At 45.9% G+C, this 26,311-nt stretch overlaps 1 pseudogene; it reads right to left on the minus strand.

Moving 5' to 3' along the window:
* Positions 1 to 23,827: 23,827 nt before the first annotated feature.
* On the minus strand, positions 23,828 to 23,940 carry LOC137233179 (small nucleolar RNA SNORA70; annotated as a pseudogene).
* Between the last annotated feature and the right edge of the window lie 2,371 nt (positions 23,941 to 26,311).

The raw sequence follows: 26,311 nt of genomic DNA on the forward strand, positions 1-26,311 counted from the left end.
ACGGGCCCAGCCGCTCCGCGGCATGTGGGATCTTCCCGGACCGGGGCACGAACCCGTGTCCCCTGCAGACAGCAATTTTTTTGAGAGACCCAGAGCCACCCCGCCAGGCCACCCTGGATTCCTAATTCTCAGAAACTGTGGGAGATAATGTTTTGTGGTTTTAAGCTAAGTATTGAGGTAATTTGTTTTACAGAAATAGATAACGAATACAAACACCTACATCAGACCCTCGTTAAAAATGTAGATCTCTGAGCCTCACCTCAGGCGTAGAACCTGCCTTGTATAAACTCCTCCAGGCAATTCAATCACTATTCTGCCACTAACTTCACTCCATTTATTTCACCCTTTGTCCCAGCCTAAAAAGTGGGTACAATCATGCCTACCTATGAGTGTTTCTGTTTTTGCTTTGTTTGATGTTTGGGTTAGGGATGATGTACATACAGCAGGGTAGCAGGCCCCCGCTGGTGCCCTGTCCATATCTCCTCACCATTTCAGAGCACACCTGGCGGGTGGTGGGAGACTGCAAGTCCCTGCACTGCTTTGTGGGAAACCTTCCTCTTGCCTAGAGCTCATTTTGCTGCCTCAGGAGCAAGCTTGAAGTGCTGGGGATTTGACATCCTCCCTGCCCCCCCAGCCAACGACTGACGGCAACTGGTGTATAAACATCCCGGCTCCCTTACCTCTCTGGTAGGATGGCTCTGAGTCCCACAAGTCTCCAGCAGAATTAAGTCACCCTCACGTAGAGTGGTAACTTGCTGGATAATACACCGTTTATTGGCTGCCTCCCCTTACCCGGATCACACCCTATAAGCATTGTCTTCATGGCCCAAATAAACTACTCCCCCCCATGTCTTTGTCTCAGGGTCCGCTCCAGGGAGAGAGAAACTAAGACAAGTACCTCACAGAGCGTCGCCACATTGTATGTGCTCAGTTAATGCTTTTGACTATATTTAAACAACTGCATGTCTGGTTGGTTAAAAGGACCTGGGAGAAAATTTCCACACTAATGACAAACTGAGGTATTTGCAGTGTCGAAAATCCAAAGATATCTATCCAGACTCTCAAATATACAGTCGGTTACAAATCAACAACTATAACACCACCACCAATTTTAAGAGGAAACAAAGTGGTAATCAAGCAATACACAGGAGGGGAGACCAAAAAGCCAACAAGTATGTGAAGAGCGGTTCCAGGTCAGCAGTGATCAGAGGAATTCAAATTGAAACAAGAGGTCCTCTCACACCCAGCAGACAGGCTAAGTTAGAAATGTGAGGAGGTGGGAACCCTGCACTGCTGAGAGGGGAAAGCCGCAATCACCTCTCTGGACAGCTTGCAGGCAGCATTTAGCAAAATGCAGAATCCATTGTCTGCAACACCCAGCAATCCCACTCCTGGGCATGTAAGTCCCAGGGAAATTCTCACATAGTACCAGGTGGTCTATCACGGTGTTTGATGTTGGGGATTTGGAGGCAGGCTGGTAAACTGTGACCTGGGGAAATGGATAAGTAACTAGGTCCCCACCGCTAATGGGACACGGACCCCAGAGCTCCCAGGGGAACAGAGCCAACTGGGAGCCTTCCCTCCGTGGGATGTTGTTTGATGCCGCACATTGCACCCCTGCCCAGCTCCTTCCCTGCCGGGTCCCACTTCCCTGGCCTCTCCTGGGTTTTCCTGGGAGCATTTCCCAGTGACACACTGCATGCAAAGGCTCTGCTTTTGAAGAACCAGACCTGGGACATCCCTTGGCTGTAAGTGCCAGAGCCTGAGTTCAAATTCAGGTTCAACTATTCACTGCATAAACTGCCTCAAACAGAGCACCACCCCAGCAGAAACAATGACAACAATATAACAGCAAACCCCCATACAGACGGAAGACCTAAACTACAACCCTTGCCAATGCCTAGAACTCTCGCCAATGCTGGCTGTGAGAGTCCCCATCCACAGGCCACCTGGAGCTTTAACACCGTTCCGGGAGTCCTGCAGACAGACAGATGCTGGTGTGTCCTCCTCTGACAACATGCCCGGCAAAATTATGGTAGAGAAAGTTGCTAGAGTTTTGGAAGCTAGGGAGGCTTTCCTTAGCCTAGTGATTATTTTTTTCTTTCAAACCTCTCTTGCGAAGAGGGTAAGTTAATTCATCAGCCTAAAGTTCTGTGCTAGATTCCGTTGCTCCCTCTCCTGCAGCCAAAGGAAAGTGTGCATCGTTTTTAAAACTTATTTACTTATTTTTAACATCTTTATGGGAGTAGAGTGTGCGTCTGTGATGTGCGTGAGTTAACATCTTCTACAGTTCCTCCCACTCACCAACAGAAGGAAAATGATACCCACGAGGGACTTGCTGTTCATACCTTCTTGCACCAAAGCGGTGCTGAAGCAAAGGCCAGAGCAGACAGAGCTTTTTCACCATTTTGGGGCAATTATCCCAGAATAGGGAAAACAAAATAGCACCCTTATTAGAACCTTACGTGGAAAAGAAAGGAATGTGTCCGGTGACTGTCACCATGGACCTGAAAATCCACCTACCCAGTCTTCCTTAGAAATGCTGGATCCACGAATTTGAGGAACAGCGCTCACTTAACCCTGCCCCTGCCCTCCAACTCTCCCCCAGCCACACCCCTCCCCCACCGCGCTCTCCACGCACAGCCAGAGAACTTTCGTGGAAAGGCTTTGAAGGTGGCTCCTGAGGAAGATGATGTAGGGATTATGTGAGGGAAGGGGACCTCAGAGATTGGCTGAAGTAAAGAGAAGAGTTTAGAACATTCTTTATTTTACTTGGGGGGAAATTCTACTGTGCAAAGCTAAAGCCATATTCTAGGTTCCTCCTTCCTCCGGCTGACTCAGAAGCAAGCACCTTTCAGAGGGACGGGGCCTTCTTCAAGAGCAGTTACCATCACAGATTTGCTTCACTGGTGGAGGTTTGCATCAAGAACAAACTTTAACCAGACAGACCCCTGATCTGGCCTTGCTTACACACGTTGAGTACTTTGTTTGCTTCCCAAATACTTCTTGTTCTCATCCCTCCGTGAACATGATGGGACTGCACTCCTGGGCCCCTCTGGTTGTTTGAGGACACGTGACCAATTCTAGCCAATAAGTTGCAAGGGAAAGTGACATTTAATTGCCAGTGCAAGGTCCTCCAGAGCCCTCTTTTCCCCCTGGTGTGATGACTAGTGATGTTCAAGATGGCGGTGCTTCCTTTAGACTTTGATTCCTGAATGACCACTATGAGCAGAGTCTTCCCATATCTGTAATGACCCACAGTGGACATGTGAGTAAGAAATTAATCTTTTTTTTTAACATCTTTATTGGAGTGTAATTGCTTTACAATGGTGTGTTAGTTTCTGCTTTATAACAAAGTGAATCAGCTATACATATACATATATCCCCATATCCCCTCCCTCTTGCATCTCCTCCCCCCCCGCCCTCCCTATCCCACCCCTCTAGGTGGTCACAAAGCACCGAGCTGATCTCCCTGTGCTATGCGGCTGCTTCCCACTAACTATCTACCTTACATTTGGTAGTGTATATATGTCAATGCTACTCTCTCACTTGGTCCCAGCTTACCCTTCCCCCTCCCCATGTCCTCAAGCCCATTCTCTACCTCTGCATCTTTATTCCTGTTCTGCCCCTAGGTTCATCAGAACCTTTTTTTTTTTTTAGATTCCATATATATGTGTTAGCATATGGTATTTGTTTTTCTGACTTACTTCATTCTGTATGACAGACTCTAGGTCCATCCACCTCACTACAAATAACTCAATTTTGTTTCTTTTTATGGCTGAGTAATACTCCATTTTAAGTCACTGGGTTTTTGGGGTTCTTTGTTACTGTGGCTTAACCAAGCCTGTCCTGACTGATACACCCTGTAATCTGTAGTTTAGATAACTAAATTCAATGCTAGTTGATGTTGTATTTCCTAAAGAATGTAGATAAATTATAACTAAATATGTAATAATAGGGAGATATCCTTAGGAAAAATGTCTATCAACAAATGGGAGGGCATTCCCTGGAGATCCAATGGTTAGGACTCTGTGCCCTCACTGCCAAGGATCCAGGTTCGATCCCTGGTCAGGGAAATAAGATCCCACATGACATATGGCATGGCCAAAAAATTTTTTTTTTAATTTTAAGAATGAGAAAAAAAAAAAAAGAAGGGTAAAAACTGATGTCAGATTATATTAAAAGATAAAAGCAGGCAACTTGAAGGGACAGAATTTGCCATGTGGATGAATTTTACCAGGGATCTGGCTGGCTCCAGAGGTGTCTCTATTGGGAGGAGGATTTGGGCAATAAAAACACCAACACAGGTTATATTGCCCAAATGTTGAAGACCCAGAGAAGGAAGGAACAGTGTAAAATTGCTACCAACAGAGCTACGGCACCTCCTTTGCTGTTACCAGCAGGAGTCAACCAGTCAACGTCACTCAGAAAATTAGCACAGTGAGAAAGACACAATTATATGATACTCATTTTCCCTTTGTTAGTTATTAATGAAATCCTAGTTTTGTCCTGATTAGCAATGGTTTCTATTTAAAAACATTCCTTTTTCCAGACTCCCTTGCAGCTAGGGATGGTCAGGAGACCAATTCTAGCCAATAGGATGTAAGGTAAAGTGTACCAGGTGGAATTTCCAGGAAAGCTATCATTTCCCTAAGGGGACAGACCCAGGTAGCTCATGCTTTCTCATTTTGCCCTTCCTCCTAGCAGAAACAAGAAGTGATGCCCGGAAATGCTGCATCCTGTAAACATAAGGATAAAAGTCACAGACGCAAAAGAGTGGGGCAGAAAGATGAAGCAAGCCTGGGTCTCTGGCAGCAGCACTGTGGAGCTGCCACATCATCCCAGTACTTCCTCCTGAGGAGGAAGGAACAGTGTAGAGAGAAAGTCGATTCCTGCATGCTTATGCTACCCAGGCAGGTATCTGTTACACACAGCTGAACTCACTCCTGACCAGTATGCCTGGGAACCCCCAATTCACAGCTAGGAGCTGACCCACAAATGTGTCTTGTTTGACCAGCACAGTGTTTGAAGCAATGGTATTTAAAAAGTGGAACCTAGGGGCAGGACAGGAATAAAGATGCAGACGTAGAGAATGGACTTGAGGACTCAGGGAGGGGGAAGGGTAAGCTGGGATGAAGTGAGAGCGTGGCATGGACACATATACACTACCAAATATAAAATAGATAGCTAGTGGGAAGCAGCCACATAGCACAGGGAGATCAGCTCGGTGCTTTGTGACCACCTAGAGGGGTGGGAGGGAAGACACAAGAAGGAGGGGATATGGGGATATATGTATGCATATAGCTGACTCACTTTGTTGTACAGCAGAAATTAACACAACATTGTAAAGCAATTATACTCCAATAAAGATTTTTTTTTAAAAAAATAATAATAAAAATTAAAAGTGGAGACCTGCATTCAAAATCCAGATTTCTGGGGCTTCCCTGGTGGCGCAGTGGTTGAGAGTCCGCCTGCCGATGCAGGGGACACGGGTTCGTGCCCCAGTCTGGGACGATCCCACATGCCGCGGAGCGGCTGGGCCCGTGAGCCATGGCCGCTGAGCCTGCGCGTCCGGAGCCTGTGCTCTGCAACGGGAGAGGCCACAACAGTGAGAGGCCCGCGTACCGCGTACTGAAAACCTGAAGAGTATGGAAATTTGGGGCTTATATTCCTCCACAGCTGAGCAGTCCTCCTGCCCCTATGACCCCTTCTAATTTAGGGGAGGCACCATATCGTCACCCCTGAGCTGATTTTCTCACAAATCCCCCAGACCTGCTTCCTCTACTGTGTTATGTGTGTGCTCCCAGCAGCCACAGGAGCTGGTGAGCCTTGGGTAGCAAAGAACCCGGGTTAGCTGTCCATCTTGGTTTGGACCCCTGATCTCCGGCAGTTATTCAACATCTGAGCCTCTGTTTCCTAACAGATATAACAATACCTACCAGAAGGGATGGTGTGGGGTTAAAGGAGAAAATGTGAAAGCATTTCGCATGTTATCTGCTATTTTAAATAAATCACATCACAGCTCCTCAATAATATGAGTTCCTGTCCCCTCCTCTGCAGGTTTTAGACACCAATCTTCCCACGAGGGAGTAACTCAAGGATGTGACTGCTCAGGGATTAAACACACCAGATGTCCCTTTTGGGGGTGACACGCCTAATTTGGTGACTACAGTCAGCCTCAAATTTCTGACTTACAGGAGGGCTCCCTGGCAGAAGCTGCCTCAAAAACATCAGAGTTGGAGTCTGAAAACTTCAGTTCAGTGAACATGGGCCTAATGTGACCCAAGGGTCCTCCTTCTGGCCCCCCCCTTCCACCCTGGGACATTTGTCTGTGTCCCTTGTCCATCATGGTCTCCTAGGGTTGAACGGTTTTTGCTAATCCAGGGCTGCACCCCTTTCTCTGCCCTTCCTAAGCCAGATGAGGCTGGGGGTTGGAGTTAAGTTGAGGTGGGAGAGAAGGGGGAGAGGAGATGGGGTACAAACAGACAATGGCTGACCGAGGGGCACAGTCACGGCATCAGGCGGGAGGTTCCGAGGGGCCCTAACTCTCGTCCCCACCTCCCCGACTCCCACCGCTGCATCTGTGACACACCGTGTCCTCACAGCCTCCAGTCCAGTTCCCGGTGTAAAGCCACCCCTATCCTCCCCGCCTCTCCTGACTCAGAGAACCCCGGTATGGCTCCCGGGCCAGGCGCCTTCAGGAGTTCACTATCCTCCATCCTGACTAGATCCTACTTCTCCCTTGTTGGGTGGGTTACCCTCAAGCTACCAGTGCCCAGGCCCACACGTGTGCCTCCTAAATCATATTTTTCTCCACAGAAACCTCCCTACAGCCGCAGAGACATATTCGCACTTGAATAGCACCATGTGGGAAAGCTTTCACACCAGCAGGACCAGACAGTGACGTTTATGGTTGGACTCGGGAACCACACGACTCCACTGAGGGCCCCCTGACCCCCTAGCGGTGACTGCCCAGAGGGGTGAGGGGGCCTCAGAGGCTGCCTCTGACCCTGGTACCAATGTGACCAAAAAATCAGGATCTCAGGCCTGTCCACCAGTCCCGCTCCTGGAAGTGGAGGGGCAGGTGGCATTGGGAAGTGGGGAGAAACGATTCCCCCCACACACACACATCCAGCTGGCAGAACGGGGGCTCATTCCTCTGAATCCCAGGGTGGAGGCAGTCAGCAGCTGTGATTTCTCACAAGCACCAGAGCTGCAGGCACAGCCTTCCTTACCCGGGCTCCAGCCCTGTGGAGAACTGGGAAATCTATAGCCCTCACTGAAGGTTTTTGGTAAGAGATTTAGGCCAGTTACTAATTAGCCATAAATCCTAAGAAATCCCATGATCTGTAATATCGAAGTTTCCCTGGAGACCCTCTGTATTGCCTTTTGCCACAGCCAGGAATGATGAGGTTTCTTTGTGAAACCCCACCTATGTAAGATAGACAGATAAAATTGAAAATAAACATGCTGACCGCCATTTACTGAATTTTTCTGTGTGTGTTAAATATTTACACGATTTCCTCACACATAACTTGAAACTTCTTCACACTTCTCATAACTTCTCCCAGCAGGAAGGGCTGGCCGCTCCCATCCACACCCCAACGCCAGTGCCCAGGGTGACCCCTGCTACCTCTATGTGTGCGAGGCAGCCACGTGCACCCATTCACTCTTTCACTTGTTCACTGCACACTTCTTACTCTGTGCTACTTTCCAGATGTTGGAGGAAAACGCTATGAACAAGACCAACAGAAAAACTAGCCCCAGGGATCTTCTACTCCATGGGTAGAGAGAAAAAATGACGACCTTCGAAGAGTGATGAGGGCTATAAGGGAAACAAGCAGGTACAGGAGGAACTGTGGGCAGAGTGGGGAGGGAGAGTCTCTCTGACCTTGAAGCATGTCTCTTCAAGGTGACCTTTCCTTCCTTCACTCCTTGAAGCAAGAAAGATTTACTGAGCATGTACTCTCTGCTGGGCATTTGGCCCTGGGGATACAGGATGAAGAAAAGAGGCCAGAACACCTGCCCTTGTGGTGCTTGCATTCTGGTAGGAGAGACAGAAAAATGAGTAAGATAGAAACTTGGTCAGATCGGATGAGTGTGGTGAAGGACCACAGAGGAAGGAACAGGAGGGGATGCGCTGGACATGGCCAGAGAGACTCACCAGGTAGCAAAATGTCCATCGATGGATGAATGGATAAAGAAAATGCAGTGCATATATACAATGGAATATTCTATTATTCAGTATTATTAAAAAGAAGGAAATCCTGCCAGTTGCAACAACACGATGCATTTAGCAGATATTATGCTAAGTCAATTAAGCCAGACAGAGAAAGGCAAATACTGCCTGCTACTACTTACATGAGGAATGTAAAAAAAAAGAAAGGCGAACTCATAGAAACTGAGAGTAGAAAGGTGGTTGCCAGTGGCTGGCGGTGGGGGAAATAGGGAGAGGTTGGTGAAAGTAAAAGGGTATAAATTTTCAGCTATGAGATGAGTAAGGTCTGAGGATCTGATGTAAAACGTGGTGACTCTAGTTAATAGCACTGTATAGTATAATTGAAATCTACTAAGAGTAGAGCTTAAATGTTCTCCCACACACAGAAAAGGTAAATATGTGAGGTGATGGATATGGTAATTAACTCACTGGGGGAATCATTCCACAATGTATACGTATATCAGATCAGCATGTATGCTTTAAATATCTTACGATTTTATTTGTCAAGTAGACCTCCGTAAGGCTGAAGTGGAAAAAAAGAACAGACAAACGGGAGGGAGCCACAGGTGAGTGGGGGCGCAGCCTTCCAGGCAGAGTCCAAAGGTGCTCTACGTAGAGGCGTAGAGGGTTTTGAGATAAGACCTAAGAGAGAACGCGTCAGCCATGCAAAGAGCCAGAGCAGAGAGCCCTGGGCAGAGGGAACAGCGTGAGGTGTGTTCAAGGAACAGAGAGGGTCCAACCAGGAAAGCAGAGTTGGCAGCTCTTAGTGGAGATCTTCCTCTGCCCTCTCCCCTTGGGCGGAAAGACTCACTCCCTCTTCAGAGTGTACTCACTGACGGAGCTCCAGCCACATTAAGTAACAGTTAGTCTAGTAAGAAAGCCAGTATTTTAATATCCTCAGCAACCGCTCAGTGCCTGGAGCTTAGTAGGTGTTTGTAAGATGAATGTTTGTTGACTGACTGACGGACTGACTGGGAGACGACAGGCTACTTCTATCTGACTTTACTCTTTGCTCTTGATATTTTCCCTTGTGAGACCCTATTCCCCTGAGGCAGAAAGCAGCCAAGACACCAGCATATTCCTCCCTTTGAGCGTCCTGCCCGTGGCCGGGGAAAGGCAGCAGGTGTACGCACTGCTGTGTGTAGTTTCTCTCCTGCCCAAAGCGCCAGTCACGACCCCACCTCAGTCCTGACTTTGTTCCAGGGTTTTCTGCCTTTTCTGGTCCTACCATCCCTCAAACCGCCAGCTCCTGGCCCTTCCCTGCCTCCTACTGCCTTTTACTGCACAGAGGAGGCAGAAGCCATTGGAGGGAAGCCCACAGCCCCTCTCCCGCCCCATCCTCTGCGCTCTGCCTCAGTCCCCTCTCCCTCTGGTACTGGAGAGGGACCTTCGGCCCGAGTCCCCATCTCCTCTCAGCGCTTCACACACCAGTAACTCTCCCCTCTCCACTGCAACCTTTCACCGCCACACAAACATGGTCTTATTTCTTCTCTTTAAAAAACAACGACCCTCTCCTAGCCCCACTTCCCTCCCAGGTGTTACTCCATTTCTCCTCCCCTTCGCAGCCCAGTCCTTGAAAAGCTGCGTGTAATTCTGTGAGGGAACGAAACCGCCCACCCGCCTCGGCCCCGCACGAGGATAACCACTTGCCTGAGGTGTCTCACAACAGGAGGTCCCGACAAGGAACACGGCGCTGCAGCGGAAAACTAACCAGCAAGAGTTGGGAGGGGCCAGAAGAGGGCGGAGACGACCAACCTCCCAGAGTCCTTTGCACCGGAATCCATCTTGGCTGAGAGACGCGCGCGCCACCTGGAAGGACCCTGTGTCAGACTACAGGGTCAAGCAAGAGGATGGGCCGGAAACCAAGCCCATTACCGTGAAGCCCGAGACTGCGAGGCACATGGCAGAGCATTTCTCCTGCATTCCCTAACCCAGCTGCTCTCCGCCCAGGCGCTCCTTCCCAATAAAGTCTCTTGCTGTGTCAGCACGTGTGTCTCCTCGGACAGTTAATTTCCGAGCTTTAGATAAGAGCCCCGGAAGGGGTCCGCCTTCCTGCAACAATTCCTTTCTCCAGCTCGCCTCCTGCGCATCTGCTGTGAGCTAGTGCCAATCAGCCTCTCACCCCACCCATCACAGGTCACCAGAACACCCGCGCCCTTGCTGGTGCCAGGACAACTCTGGGTCAAGCCTGACAGATTGGCCCCTCTTTCTTGCCCGATACACTTGCCTTCCAGGATCCCACATTCTCTTGGCTTCCCCTGCCTCCCCAGGTACCCCTCATCCCTCTAACATCTACACACTGAGGAAGCCCCAGGGCTCAGTCTTTGGACTTCTTTTCTTTTCTATTTATACTCACTGCCTTGGTGACCTCATCTAATCCCAGAGATTTCAGTGCCACCTACATGGAGCCCAGTACTCTTTTTTTATATTATGCAGCTACCTACCCAGCCTCTTCACTTGGAGGTTTATCAGTCAGGATAAACTAGATTACAATGCAGATGAAACAACTCCAACGTCTCGGCGGCTTAAAACCACAGAGGGTTATTTCTTGCTTGTGCTTCCTGTCCACCACATGTCAGCTGGGACTTCTATTCTTATCCGTCAGGGACCCCGGGGCTGATGGAGGCTCTACTCTCATGAACGGCCATCATAACACAAAGCCTCCGAGCGTGGCCCAGCAGGGAAGAGAGCATGAAGAATCGTGCATTTTCTTAGCCCCCAACTTCTGGCATGTCTAGCTAGTGTCCTCTCTGCTGTTACCTTAAGCAAGGGTTATAGGTACTTACATGCACAAATAAATGTCTGCTTCGTAATCTTTATACACAACAATCCACGCTCTCCAGCAATGGAGTTAACATTACCACAACCTGCTACACCTAAGAGGGGGTTATAATAAAGTCTTGTAGGCAGTAAAGGATTGTACCTCCAGCAAGGGATGGCTTTCACCAGTGAGGTGCTACTCGTTCAACAGCCAGCTCTCCAAGAAACCGAAAAGCCCTGATTTGTACTGTTTGCCAATTACCATAGTGTAAATACCCGCACCATGGCTGATTTGAGGTCACCAAGATTCTAACAGCCAGCTCACAAATTCACTGAATACTTAATCAGTGGCTTGTGTGAGATGAAGCAGTGGCTCTTGTGAGCCAGCTCTCTCACACCACTGGTTTTACCCCAAACTGCTTCATCACACCCCTTGACCTACTCTCTCGAAAAAGAATGAGTAGTGGGGGGACACGCATACCGTCACTGGGACGACATTTTGTATGCAGTATTTAATTTCAGACTGGTATTAGTTGGTATATTGGTTCTACTTCTTTCACAAAAAGACCTCAAATAACTTGTACACCAATGTTCACAGCAGCATTATTCACTATAGCTAAAAGGTGGAAACATCTAAATGTCTATCAACAGATGAATGGATAAATGAAATATAGTATATATCTACAATGAAATACTGCTCAGCCTTAAAAAGGAACAAAATTCTGATACATGCTACAACATGGATGGACCTTGAGAACATTATGCTAAGTGAAATAAATCAGACAGAAAAGGCCAGCTGTTGTCTGATTCTACTTATATGAGGCAAGTAGATGAGAGGTTACCTGGGGGTGAAGGGAGAGAGAAATGGGGAGTTATTGTTTAAGAGGTCAGAGTTTCTGTTTGGGATGATGAAAAAGTTATGGAAACGACAGTCATGATGGTTGCACAACACTGTGAATGTCCTTAATGCCATTGAGTCATACACTTAAAATGATAAATTTTATGTTATTTATATTTTATGGCAATAAAAAAAGTTTTAAAGAGAACTCAAAATAATAGAGGCTTAAATACCATTCCTGTCACTCATAAAAGGCTAAACAGGTGGCCCAGGGCTGGTAAGGTGACCCCACAATTGCCAGGTGACCCAAGGCTCCTTCTATCTGAGTACTCTGCCACTCTTGACATGTGGCCTCCCCCTATGGTCTGGATGGCTGCTTCTGCCCCCACCATCACATCAGCATTCCAGCCAGCAAGAAGCCAGAACATGGGAAAGGGAGGTATGCTCCTTCCCTTTAGGAGTATGGCCTGGATATTGCACACACCACTTCCACCTTTATCCCATCAATCAGAACGTATTTATCTAGCAGCAATAGAGGCTGGGAAATGTAATCTTTCATCCAGACAGGTATGTGTCTGGCTAAAAATTCTAAATCTATGTTAAATGGGAGAATGGGGTATAGTTAGTAATCCCTGTCAAAAACCATAATAACCCTATGAGGTACTCACTATTACCCCCATTTTAGAGAAAAAAAGACTGAGGCTCAGAGTGTTAACTACCTCACCCAAAGTCACTCCACAGTGAGTGGCAGAACTGAAAAATCCTGCTGTTTCTGACTCCAAAGCCTGTGCTCTTTCCACTACATTATGCTCTTTCCCTCCAAGAAGTGAAGTTCATCCGATGTTACCTCCAGATACTGCAAAGGAGAGCACAGGCTGAGTGTGGGGGGAAAAGGGGCCACACAGATCATCTGTTATTGTATCTGAACCCACAGACTCAACCCTAGTGGCATTTGGGATGGTGGCTATGAAGTGACATGGAGTTGCTAAATGGCCATACATGTGGCACCGTGCTGGAGCCGGCTCTTCCCTGCCCCATGAGAACTGCTTATTAAATGTTCAGGAATTTCATGAGCCGGTTGTTAAACACATCCATTATAAAATTAGATTATATACATTTACAATTAAATGATATTAAAAACAAAGGTAATAAATTCATCACTCCCTAATTATTTCACTACGTTTTTCTGTTCTCTGTGCTTTGAGGTTATTTATGTTTATTGTATCGGAGTGGTGGATATATTATAAAACAGTGAGCTGCTGCCCATCTCTTGTGTTCAGTAATGTCACCTTAGGAGCTTGATATCAGCCATGGGGGGAATGTTTATAACACGGAAATCGGCAAAGGCTACAAATCAGAGCTTTCAACCACTTACTAGCACACCAGTACACGCATGTGCAAAGGTGATACTACTGGGGTAACGGGAAACTGCTTGGATTGCATTAGAGAAGACACACACTGCTTTCTGTCTCTCCTCTGGTATTCTGACCTCTCGTTAAAAAGACATGCATAAGAAAGTTTCCTGATGGTATTTTTATTATTAACACTTTAAGTTTTAGGCTCACTTGCAGTTCTATTAGTTTTTTTTAATTTAATTTATTTTTTTATACAGCAGGTTCTTATTAGTTATCCATTTTATACATATTAGTGTATATATGTCATTCGCAATCTCCCAATTCATCACACAGTTCTATTAGTTTTTTTTTGTGTGTGTGGTACGCGGGCCTCTCACTATTGTGGCCTCTCCCGTTGCGGAGCACAGGCTCCGGATCCGCGGCATGTGGGATCTTCCCGGACCGGGGCACGAACCCGTGTCCCCTGCATCAGCAGGCGGACTCTCAACCACTGCGCCACCAGGGAAGCCCTCTATTAGTTTTTGATGCTCTGTTATTAGGTACATACACATTAAGGATTGTTACTCTTCCTGGATAATTGACCCCTTTGTCATTATGAAACGCCCTTCTTTATTCCTGATAACTTCCCTTGCTTTGAATTCTGTCTGCTCTGTCTGAAATTAATGCAACTACTCCTGCTCTCTCTTGATTCGTGTTAGCATGGTAAATTTTTCTTCATCCATTTACTCTTAATCTATATGTATCTCTAAAATGGGCTTCTTGGGACTTCACTGGCGGTCCTCTGAGCGACCACTGCAGGGCGCACGGGTTCCATCCCCAGTCAGGGAACTAAGATCCCACATGCTGCGCAGCAGGGCCAACAAAATAATAAAATAAAGTGGGTTTCTTGTAGACAACAATATAGCTGGGTCTTGTTTTTTGATCCATTCTGATATTCTCTGTCTTTTAATCGTTACACTTAGACCATCAATCTTCAAAGTGATTTTTTATCTGGTTGGGTTAATATCTGCCATGTTCTTCACTGTTTTCTAATTGTCGCCCTTGTTCTTTATTCTTGTCTTCCACTTTTTCTGCCTTTCGCAGTTTTAATTGAGCATTTTACATGATTCCATTTTCTCTCCTTTCTTAGAATACCAGTTATATACTTCCTTTCTTACTTTTAGTTGTTGTCTTAGAGTTTACAATACATGTTTACAGCTAATCCAAGTCCACTTTCAAATATTATTAGTATACCACTTCATGGGAAGTATGAGTACCTTATAAAAACAATCATCCTCTCACCAAAATAGGTATACAAGGAACGTATCTCAACATGATAAAAGCCATTTACAACAAATCCACAGCCAACATAGTACTCAACAGTGAAAAGCTAAAAGCCTTCTCACTAAATTCAGGAACAAGACAAGAATGCCCACTCTCACCACTTCTATTCAACATAGAATTGCAAGTCCTAACCACAACAATCAGACAAGAAAAAGAAATAAAAGGGATCCAAATTGGAAGGAAAGAGGTAAAACTGTCACTACTTGCAGATGACATGATACTCTATGACATAGAACTTTATAAAGTCTCCACACCAAAACTATTAGAACTAATAAATGAATTCAGCAAGGTAGCAGGATACAAGATTAATATACAAAAATCTGTAGCATTTCTTTACACTAATAAAATCATTCTATTTCCTCCCTCCCATTCCTTGTTTCATTGCTGTCACTCATTGCATTTATATATTGATATAAGCATATATATGTACATAAGACAATTATACATCAGCAAATACATTTTTGCTATTATTTAAATTTATCTGTTAGATCAATTAAGAATAAGAAAAATAAAAGTTTTTATTTTACCTTTATTCTTTCTTTGATGCTCTTCCTTACTTTAGGTAGATCTGAGTTTCTGACCTATATTATTTTCCTTCTTAGAGAGGAAAAATGTCTTTTAGCATTTTCTTGCAAGGCAGATCTACTGGCAACAAATACCCTCAATTTTTGTCTATCTGAGAAAGTCTTTATTCATTCATGTTCAAAAAATAACTTCACAACGTACAGAATTCCAGGTTGGTGGTTTCTTTCTCTCAACACTTTAAATATTTCACTTCACTCTCTCCTTGTTGCATGGTTTCCGAGAAGTTGGGTGTAATTCTAACTTTTGTTCTTCCATAGGTAAAGTGCTTTTTTTCCCTTGTCTTCTTTCACGATTTTTTTCTTTATCTTTGATTTTCTGTACTTTGAAAATGATATGCCTAGGTATAGTTTGGTGGTGTTTTTTTGGGGGGGGGTGGAATTTATCCTTGTTATTCTCTAAGCTTCTTGGATCTGTGGTTTGATGTCTGAGATTATTTTGGAAAATTCCCAGCCATCATTTCTTCAAATATTTTTTTCTGTTCTTTGCTCTTCTCCCCCTGGTATTCCCATTACACGTTATACTTTTGTAGATGTTTCACAGTCCTTGGATACTCTGTTCTGTTTTTGTTCTTTTCGCTTTTTGGTTATTGAGACATCCTCAAGTTCAGAGATTCTTACCTCAGTCATGTCCGCTCTACAAAAAGCCCATCAAAGACATTCTTTATTTCTGTTAGTATTTTTTAGTCTAGTGCTTCTTTTACGGTTCTTTCTTAGGATTTCTCTCTCTGCTTCCATTGCTCATCTGCTCTTGTGTGCTATTTTACCTGTTAGAGCCCTTACTATATTAATCCTAGTTGTTTTAAACTTTAACATCACTGCCATGTCTGATTCTGATGCTTATTCTTTCTTTGCAAACTGTTGTCTTTTGGTATGCCTTGTAGTTTTACTTCATAACCAGACATGATGTACTGGGTAAAAGGAACTGCTATATTCAGTTAAAAAAAAAAAAAAAGGAACTGCTATAAATAGGCCTTTAGCAATATAGTGGGGAGGGGCAGTGTTCTATAGTCCTGTGATTAGGTCTCAGTCTTCAGTGAGCCTGTGCTCCTGGTCTGTGAACTTCACAAGAGTTTTTTTCTTTTCCTCTTAGGTGGGACAGGATGGCTTGAGTGGGCTGGAGTTGGGTATTTCTCTTTCCCCGGGTTACTCAGGCTCTGATAACACCCCAGCAGGCAGGTTAGGCTCTGGTTAACTAGTTTCTCCTGGGGGCAGCCTTGTTAAGGCATATTGCAGAGTGGTATTTTCCCCTCCACCTGCCAGCCTCCTGAGTAGGTTTTTCTCAGATATTTATTGTGGGAATACTGGTAGAACTCCTAGAGGTAAATCTCACAGTGTCATGGAGTCTTTTACCCCTAGACTTTTGGGGTTCCCCTGGAGTTTTTTAACTGAGTTGTCCACAATGAGCTCCAATGATTCATCAATTACCTTGAGATTTTCCTACCCAGGCACTGGTTCCCACACTGGTTTCCACTCATGAGTCTCTGCTCAGCTAAGCCAGCACTCCCTGTATTCACCTGTCTGCCGCTGCCATCTTGGGGGGCAGTGGCTTGACGGTGTCCTGCTCTCTTATGGATCCAGGAGGAGTTATTAAGTCTATTCAGCTTTTTATGTATTGTTAGAACAGAACGGTGACTTCCAAGCTCCTTACATGTGAAGCTGAAACACTAAAATCTCTGCATACATAGAGAGAGAATTTCTGAAAAACAAAGTGTTCAGGGATTGACATAGAAAAGTGATTTGGGCTGGTATCCACATCCCTATTGTTACGTGGTCCTTGTAGCTTTCTGAGGCTTCACTCATGGCTGCTTGAGCCCTGTTCCACCCCTTCCATTGTCACCAGAAGCTACTGTGCTGATGTGGATAAAGTGTCCTGTTTTTTCCCAGACGTCGGAGGCAGGAGCCAGGAGGAAGTTGTGATGAGTGGGGACAAATGGCTCCCCCTGCCCTTTGAATGGGTAAGGTCAGCTTCCCTCTCAGACTGTGAATCAGGTGATAATATGGTGCCCCTGCCCAGCGCTGAATTCATTCTGTTGCCTGCAAGCAGCTGGGGGCAGGAAGATGAGATGTATAGCCAGGCAGAGGCATGAGTATGACTTGGCCAGGGCAGGAGGATGCTAGTTCCCCAGGAATCCACCGTCCAAGAGCTCTGCTTCTCCCTTATCAAGACACATGTGCAAGCACCCACTCCTCACCTTCAAAAGAAAGAACAAAAACCAAAACAAGCATTAAAGATGGGGAGGCCCCTGACTCATTTTTCTGTGCTGAAAACAAAAGCAGCCTGGAGTAAAATGCTACCTAGAATGCAAAGCTGGGCTCCCTCAGCCCCTAGTTGCAGCATTTCTGTCTCCAAGGTCTGTCTTTGCCGTCCAAAGACTTGTTCTGGTCTTGCAAAGGGCTCTGCAGCAAGGATCGCCTGGCAGCATCCATATTTGACCCACATGGCCAGGCTTTTATGCCCCTGGCTGGCTCAGGTGCCACATGTGCTGGCGTCCCACCTTGGGTGAAGCAGATGTGAAGATGCTCACGGCTTGCGTCCTGCAGCTGGACAAGTTCTTCCCCAACGGGACTCTGGACCGCTCAGTTCCACGGGTGCTGCACAAACCTGTAACATGCTGACGCCATGTGTGGGGCTGCAGCTCTCAGCAGGGCTTTACCTTCCCAAACTGACAAGGGTTTGGTTATTCCCTTCACCACTTCCAGCTGTGCGGCCTGAGCACAATTACCCATGAGCGAATACATTGTCGGTATTATGTTGAGCAAATGTTATCTTTTTGATCCATTTATAAGAAAACTAAAAGTTTTTTACTTTACCTTTACTTATTCCTTCTTTGATGCTCTTCCTTACTCTATGTTGACCTGAGTTTCTGACCTATATTATTTTCCTTCTTAGAGAAAAATGTCTTTTAGCATTTTCTTGCAAGGCAGATCTACTGGCAACAAATACCCTCCACTTTCGTTTGTCTGAGAAAGCCTTGATTTCTCTTTCACTTTTGAAAAATAGTTTCACAAAGCACAGAATTCTAGATTGGTGGTTTCTTTCAACACTTTAAATACTTCACTCCACGCTCTTCTTGCTTGCATGGTTTCTGAGAAGTTGGATGTAATTCTTAACTTTGTTCATTCCTAGGTAAAGTGCTTTATCCCTCACTCTAAGCCTCTGATTCCTTTTTCATAAAATGAAGTGTCCAGCTCCCCAGATCCCAGGATCAAGGCCTTTTAAGAGAAAAATCCATCAAGTCCCCTCCCTCGGCGATTCCCTGTTCCCCGACTTAGGCCTCAATGGTGTCCCGGAACCTCCAGGGGTGTTAGCTTCCTATTGCTGCTGTGCAGATGACTACAACGTTAGTGGCTTCAAACAACACACAAATTCACTGTCTTCTAGTTTTGGAGTTCAGAAGTCCAAAATGGATCTCTCTGGACCAAGATCAAGATGTCCATAAGGTTATGCTCCTTCCCAGAGGCTCAAGGGGAGGATTCATTTCCTCGCCTTTCCAGCTTCTGGAGGCTGCTGTTTTCCTTGGCTGGAAGCCCTGTCCTCTGCCTTCAAAGCCAGCGGTAGCTAGTTGAGTCTTCTTTACATCACTGTGATGCTGACTCACCTGCCTCCCTCTTCCACAATTTAAAGACCTCAGTGATTACATAGGGCCCACCTGGGTCATGCAGGCCACTCTCCCTATTCTAAGGTCAGCTGATTAGCAACTTAATTCCATCTGCCACTCAATTCCCCCTGACCATGTAACAGTACATCCACAGGTTTCAGGGATTAAGACATTTTTTTAATGATTTTTTAAAATTTATTTTATTGAAGTATAATTGATTTACAATGTTGTGTTAATTTCTGCTGTATAGCAAAGTGATTCAGTTATACATATACATACATTCTTTTTTTTAAACTTTTTATTTTATATTGGAGTATAGTTGATTAAAAATGTGTTAGTTTCAGGTGTACAGCAAAGTGATTCAGTTATACATATGTAAGTGTCTATTCTTTTTCAAATTCTTTTCCCATTTAGGTTGTTACATAACATTGAGTAGAGTTTCCTGTGCTATACAGTAGGTCCTTGTTGGTTATCCATTTTAAATATAGTAGTGTGTACATGTCAATCCCAAACTCCCTATCCCTCCCCCCGACCCTTCCCCCAGTAAACCGTAAGTTCGTTCTCTAAGTCCGGAAGTCTGTTTCTGTTTTGTAAATAAGTTCATTTGTGTCCGTTTTTTAGATTCTGCATATAAACGATACCATGTGATATTTGTCTTTCTCTAAGACATGACTATCTTTGGGGGAGCCCTTATTCTCCATCACACAGGGTAAGGTCAGAATACCCTCCCCAGGGTCATCTCCATACAATACAGCCAGAGGGGACTTAGTCAAAAATAAGTCAGTCAGTCATCCCCTGTTTACACATCTCCACTGATAGTAAGAAAAATATCTTTTAACCAAATCCCTAGGCCTGGACTGTCTGGCCCCGGCCTCCCCCTTTGACCTCATCTCAGGCCACTCTCTCCTCCTCTCTATCCTCCTGACCTATCAGGCTTCAGACAGTTCATCACCCCCGCAGCCCCCGCCCCAGCCTCATCCTCCTGCCTGGCCTCTGCAGGGGCTGTTCCCTCTGCAAATGTTCAATATAGCTCAGCCTCCCAGTCTTGGCGTAAGTGTCGCTTCCTTGGGGAGGGCTCTGACCTCCCTGCTGAGGCTCTCCACCTCTCCTCCCTCTGCATTTGCTATGACTTAACAACTAATCACAAGTGAAAACTGCCACGGGGACACTGTCGTAGGTAGATTGATCCCCCCACTTCAAGCTGTCCACATCTAAATTCCAGGACCTGTGAATATGTTACCTTAGTGGCAAAGGGGCTTTGCATGTGTGATCAAGTTAAGGCTCTTGAGATGGGGCGATTAGCCCGGATTATCGGTGGCAGGGTGGGGGGCAATGTAATCCCAAGGCTCCTCATAAAAGAGAGGCAGGAGAGTCCGAGATCAGAAAAAGGAGATGGGAAGACAGATCAGAGGTTGGAGTAACGGGTTACACTTTGAAGATGGAGGATGGGGCCACAAGCCAAGGAACGCGGGTGGCCTCTAGAAGATGGAAAAGGCTAATAACAGATTCTCCCCTGAGGCCTTGAGAAGGAACCAGCCCTGCCCACACCTTGATTTTAGACTTCTCACCTTCAGAATCATAAGGCAGTACGTTTGTGTTGTTTTAAACCACAAGTTTGCAGTAATTTATTACAGCAGGAAGAGGCAGCTCATCAAGACAGAAGCTGAGTCTGTGTCTGCCCAAGCCTGGGACAGTGCTTCCTATAGAGCAGGGGCTCAATAAATCTTTGATGAGTGAACCCGGCAGCTGCTAGTGAATAAAGCACCCTGCGGACAGACGATAACAGCCCCCAGCTCTTCACTGCCCTCCACGTGTCCGCTTCCTCCACCATCGCAGTTCCCAAAGGATGAAATGTGGGTAACACTTCTCAGAGTCAGCATAGGAAAGACAAAAAAGGAAGGCTAGAAAAACAGGCTGCGATGTGGGGAGGGACCCAGAGATGCTGCCTAGCTTCCTACTCTCGAGCCTGAAGGGACCACAAATCACAGCCCGGATGCCTCTGGTACCAAGGAAGAGGCTGTCTTACAGTGAAGACTTTCTCAGGTCACACAGCCCATGGGGCTGAGCAGGGAGAGTGTCCAGGGCCTCTGACTGGGAGGGGGGTGCCCTTTGAGGGACATGGTCACAGGCTCACAGCAGGGAGTCACCTGGCCAGGTTATGGTGGGGGAAACCTCTGCTGTACTGGATGCACAAATAAATGAAGTTCACGGCTACAATTTTGACAACTGCTTCTCTCATAGGATAGGAAAGCAGCAAATCAACAGCTGTGAGTGTGACAAGAGGTGGGTGGGATGGAGAGAATGAACTGGAGGGGGCAGGGTTTTCAGGAGGGAATTCAAATGTATCCACAACGTTTATTTCCTTAAAAATAAAAGAATCTGGGGACTTCCCTGGTGGCGCAGTGGTTAAGAATCCACCTGCCAATGCAGGGGACACGGGTGCGAGTCCTGGTCCAGGAAGATCCCACATGCCGCAGAGCAACTAAGCCTGTGAGCCACAACTACTGAGCCCGTGCTCTAGAGCCCACGAGCCACAATTACTGAAGCCCGTGCGCCTAGAACCCGTGCTCTGCAACAAGACAAGCCACCGGAACGAGAAGTCCGTGCACCGCAACGAAGAGTAGCCCCCGTTTGCCGCAACTAGAGAAAGCCTGTGCACAGCAACGAAGACCCAACGCAGCCATAAATAAATATATTAAAAATAAATTAAAAAAATAAAAGAATCTGAACGTAGCAAAATGCTAACGTGTTGAATCTAGGAGTGGGTTATATTATTCTGTCCTTTCTGTGTTTAAAATATTTTTAAAGGGATAGAAAAATGGAGAAAGAACTGCTCTCCGATGTGATTTCATAAATGAATCACACAAACCCTCCATCACACACACACTGGTTTTGACAGAGGCTCATGGTCCATCCCCCTCTTCCTTTCCTCCTATCACTAAAATAATTTTCTCTGTTATGTACAATTTATATAATCACAGTAGTCAGGGCTTTTAGAAAATTCCATGAGTTTTCTTATCAATTTAATTATTTCAGCACATTGTTCGTTAATTAACTTTCATTGAGTTGATGTACTTTTATAGTCCAAAAAAGGTTTTTAAGCTCAACAAAAAAGATTTGTAGAAGTCTTGAACATAAAATTGCTTGTTTATATTGAAATTCTAGTTTTAAGAATATTTATCTCTATTTTCCAATCTCCCTGCCAGCTCTCACCCAGACATAAACTCTTTTAATATTTTGTATGTTTCCTTTCGACTGCTTTTTTTTAAGTGCAGGTGAAAATATGTGATTTATACAAATTTGTATTCTTCGTTCCCCTTTAGACAGCACCATAAGCATTTTATCCTATCATCAGGAACGTTTTCTAAGTGTAATTTTAGTGGATTCTCCACATTCATTTTAATAGATACCATGGTTTACACACCCGCTCCTTGCCAGCATTTTGCATATTCCGGCATTTCCTTATCACTGTAGTGTGAGGCAAACATGTCTGGGTGTCAGCCTTTGACCCCAACTGTTTTTCTCATGGCAGTTTCCTAGAATTGGAGTTCCTAGGCAAAAGGGTACATAGTGTTTTAAGGTTCTTGACATCAGCTGCTAAACTGCCTTCCAGAAAGGATGTAACAGTGTGATATGGCCACCAGAGAGAGTCTTTGCTCCAGCCAGCTTGGAGAGAATTTAGGAAACCTATCTCAGGGGTTTAATTTGCTTTTCTTTCATCGTTAGTGAACTTGAACTTATTCCCACAACTGTTTTGAGCACTTTTATTCTCCTCTTGCCTATCCATAGTCTTTGCTCACTTTCTCTCTGGGGTCTGCATGTTCTCCCCATCACGGGTGTCAGCCCTTTATCTGCTGAAGACAGTATCCTTTTGTCTATTCTATCTTTGAAGACCATTTGCCCCAGTTCACCATTTGCTTCTGCCCCAGGTAAACAGATCTTGGCTGTGATTCTCTGGATTTGCCTGTCTCTCCAGGTTCTGAAGTGGCTGTTTGCCCTGTGACCTCAGTTCTGTGATGGGTCCAAGAAAAGTCACTGACTTTCAGTTTTTTAAAGCTTTTTCTTCAGGATGGGAGTAATGACTTCCAGATTCTTTACATGTCAGAGCTGAAACCAGAAGAGATTTATTTTTTCAGGAAATTTTAAACTCTGAATTCAATTTCTCTAATGGTTAGAGGACCATTCAACCATTAAAGAAGTTGAATTTGTAACCACAAAGCTCCCCACAAAGATCTCCAGGCCTCTGCATTTCACTGGAGGAGTCTACCAAACACTGAAGAGTCTGATAACCTTGATTTGCTTAAAAAAAATGCTGTCTGGATGATTTTCTAGATCTTAATCCTCTTTCCATTAGCACAAATTTTCATTTTAACGTAAAATGTGTTTCTAGTTTGTGTGTCTCGTTATGTATTTGCATCTTCAGTACTGACCACTAGAATATGGGCACAGTTATTCTGACTTTGCGTCCTTAATCACCATATTCATTCTGCGTATTTTAGCGTATTTTCTTATTCTTCTGTTAGAAGCTTTAATTCCCTTTCCTTTCTCTTTTCTATATGCTTTACGACTTTGCTGATGGAATTTTAAACATGTGCAGATAGAAGTGAATGATCCCTTGTACCAACTGCCTTTGAGAGTGGCCTGACATGGCTCCTTTGGATTTTCACCAACATGAACGAAAAACGAAACAAACACCACCACCACCAAAACAGCAAGACGACTCTTCTTTTTAATGTTTTGACAGGAAAGTAGGATTTATTGGTGGGCACGAGTAAGGAGGGGACAGCACCAAGGCTCTCGCGAGCGCAGGGCCCGCCATCTGTCCAGAGGGCCACGATTAGGGATGTATATGACCCCACAGCCATCCGGGATGAGCCGCTTTTCTGCCACCATGTTTTCAAATTCACCTGCATTAAACTTAGTAAATCCCCACTTCTTGGAGATCTTCTGGCCACCAGGGAACTTGACCTTGGCCCTGTGGAGGGCCTCAATCACATGCTCCTTGTTCTGCAGCTTGGTGAGGATGGACTTTATGACTTGGCCAATGTGGACTCTGGCCACTGTGCCCTGGGGCTTTCCAAAGGCACCTCGCATACCCGTCTGGAGCCTAGATTGGGGACAGCGTGCCAGTCATGACGTCCACTGGAAAGGGCTGTCTCCAAGGCCCCTTAGGGCAACAGGCTGAATACACTATTGAGGAGGCTGCTGTTTGCAGCCATTGCACACTGGGAAGACAACTCTTAATCACTTTCCTGCTTTGCCGTAGTTACTCCATTCAAGGGCTGGATTCCCTAACTTTGTATCTGCCTGGGGAGGGGCACGTAGCTGGTGCCATGATTTAAACATTGCACTGGGGGCTTCTGGAGGCAGGTCCTAACCAAGCGCTCCTGGTTTCCCTCTTCTGGACTGTAGCACAGTCAGGCACACGGGACAGGAGCAGCGGGGCAGCGTAGGCAGCTTGGGGCAGTCATTGCAGCTCTGCTCTGGGGACAGCAATGATCTCTGGAGGTCCCCTATGCTTGGATTTCCAAACCAGCCTGTATGTTTAAAGCACCCAGGAAACTTGTCGGATCCAGATTTTTGGCCTCCCTGCCAAGAGAATCCGATTCCGTAGTCTGGGCCTCAGAACTTTTAACAAGACCCTGAGGTCGTTCTGCTACATTACCAGTTTCAAGAACCCTCAATCCAGTGCATTCATTGATCGCCAGGAAGCAACCCACCTATACAGGTCTCAGAACCTGTTAGTGGTCTTCTTTCTCTGGAGATCTATTTTTAGAAAGCTACTTCTGGTTACTCATCCTGGTGTTATTCAATCCATAAACTTTCCTGAGCAACTCATTCAACCCCTGAGTACACAGCCAGCTCCGGAGCAGGACACCCATGGGGACTTGAGTCAAAGCAAGAGCTGAGAAGTTTGAGTTGATTTTCTGGATGAGCCGTGTGAATGCTATTGTCGCATAATGGATCCTCAGCTCCACAGCCAAGATCAGGATTTTAAAAGCAGCTGGTGGAGATGCTGCTGTTTTCACCAGAGCCAGGCCTGTGTTTTTCCTTTGTTAGGTGATGCCCATGGTCCTGCCAAGCAGGCCAGACCCTGGCAAAGCAGTGGCCTTCCCCATCTCCCACCAGGACCTCCCTTGCTCTAACACCTCCTTTTCTGGCTCCAAGTCCATTTCTCCAGCCTTGCCTCATTTATCCCCTGACTCCTGAGCACAGCTCCCCCGTCCCAGCATTTGCTGGGCAAACTCCCCTGTCCAGAGCAGAACTTCTCATGATGGTCTTTGCCAACAGCCTGGAACTTGTCAGACGAATGAGTTTTCCATCTTTCTTACCCAGTCTTAGTCAAACCCGCTGAAAGCAGCAACCACTTTAATCTCTCTCCTGTACTTTGTCCTGCTCCTGACCTGCTGGAGCAGATGCTATCAGGAGTGGCCAAAGTTTACCTTGGCTTTACTGCACAACTGTGTGTCCAACTGGCCCAGGAGCCCAGGAACGGAGTTCCAGGAAAGTGAGAATGATGACCTTCTTAGTCCTTTCTGAGATGCATGATTCTGCCTCACGAGGGTTTTCCTTCTGTACTGCTGACCCTGCTTCCATGGTGGAGCAGAGCTGGACAGGCCCTACAAAGCAGGGAGGCCAAATTCCATGAGACCAGGTCACCGGGTGGGTCTGCCTTCGTCATCCTCTGGGAAGTAATACATTGCATGATCCTGACAACTGCTGAGAACCTGATATTCTTGGAAGTGCATTACCTTTCAGCAAGTGAGTGGCCCCACCCCACCCCTACTTTCCTTTTCCAAGGCCCTTTCACAATCTGTCATTCCCACCCCACCAAGGAACAGGGTGCTGTCTAGGGCCTTAGCACTTAGCCATTCCTAGGGTAGGACAGTCTAGATTGGAAGGTTTGTTTTCTTTTAATCTTACCCTCAGGACTATCATGTACGGTTGTAGAGTCTGTGCACTGCACAACTCCGTGGGATGCCATTTACACAGTCTGAGGTGAATGAGGCAATGCCCTGCTAACCCTAATCCTTCACACTTCCTGTCTCACCCTGACCCCTCCTGATTCACCTATGTCATATGACTCTAAATCAGGGGTTGGCAAACTATGGCCCACAGAGGACTTAGAAGTTTTACTGGGAGGATATTTTGGTGTTTTGTCCTGTTTATTTCCTTTTTTTTCTTGGCTACGCCACGTGGCTTACAGGATCTTGGCTCCCCAACCAGGGACTGAATCCGGGGCCATGGCAGTTGAAAGCACCAAGTTCTAACCACTGGACCGCCAGGGGATTCCCCCCTCACCTTTTTTTTTTTAAATTAATTTTTCTTTTTTCCAGAAAGAGCTCGCAGGTGGTAAGCTTTCTAGGTCCAGGGGATTGTCATGGTCACATGAACCTGGGTAGTTGCCTGGGGCCCTGCATTCAGAAGAGCCTCACACTTGGTTTAATGTTCTGATATTGTCATCTTAAAATTCTTAACATTTTTAAACAAGGGGACCCAAATTTTCATTTTGCACTGTGTCCCACAAACAGTCCAGTCTGGCATTTTGCACGTTCAAGGACATTGTTATTTTGTTCTCACACTTAATGATAGTAAACTGGGCACAGAATTCTAGGCTCAGAATCATTTTCCTT

This window comes from Pseudorca crassidens, chromosome 10 (genome assembly GCF_039906515.1).
Source record: "Pseudorca crassidens isolate mPseCra1 chromosome 10, mPseCra1.hap1, whole genome shotgun sequence".
Lineage (NCBI taxonomy): Eukaryota > Metazoa > Chordata > Mammalia > Artiodactyla > Delphinidae > Pseudorca > Pseudorca crassidens.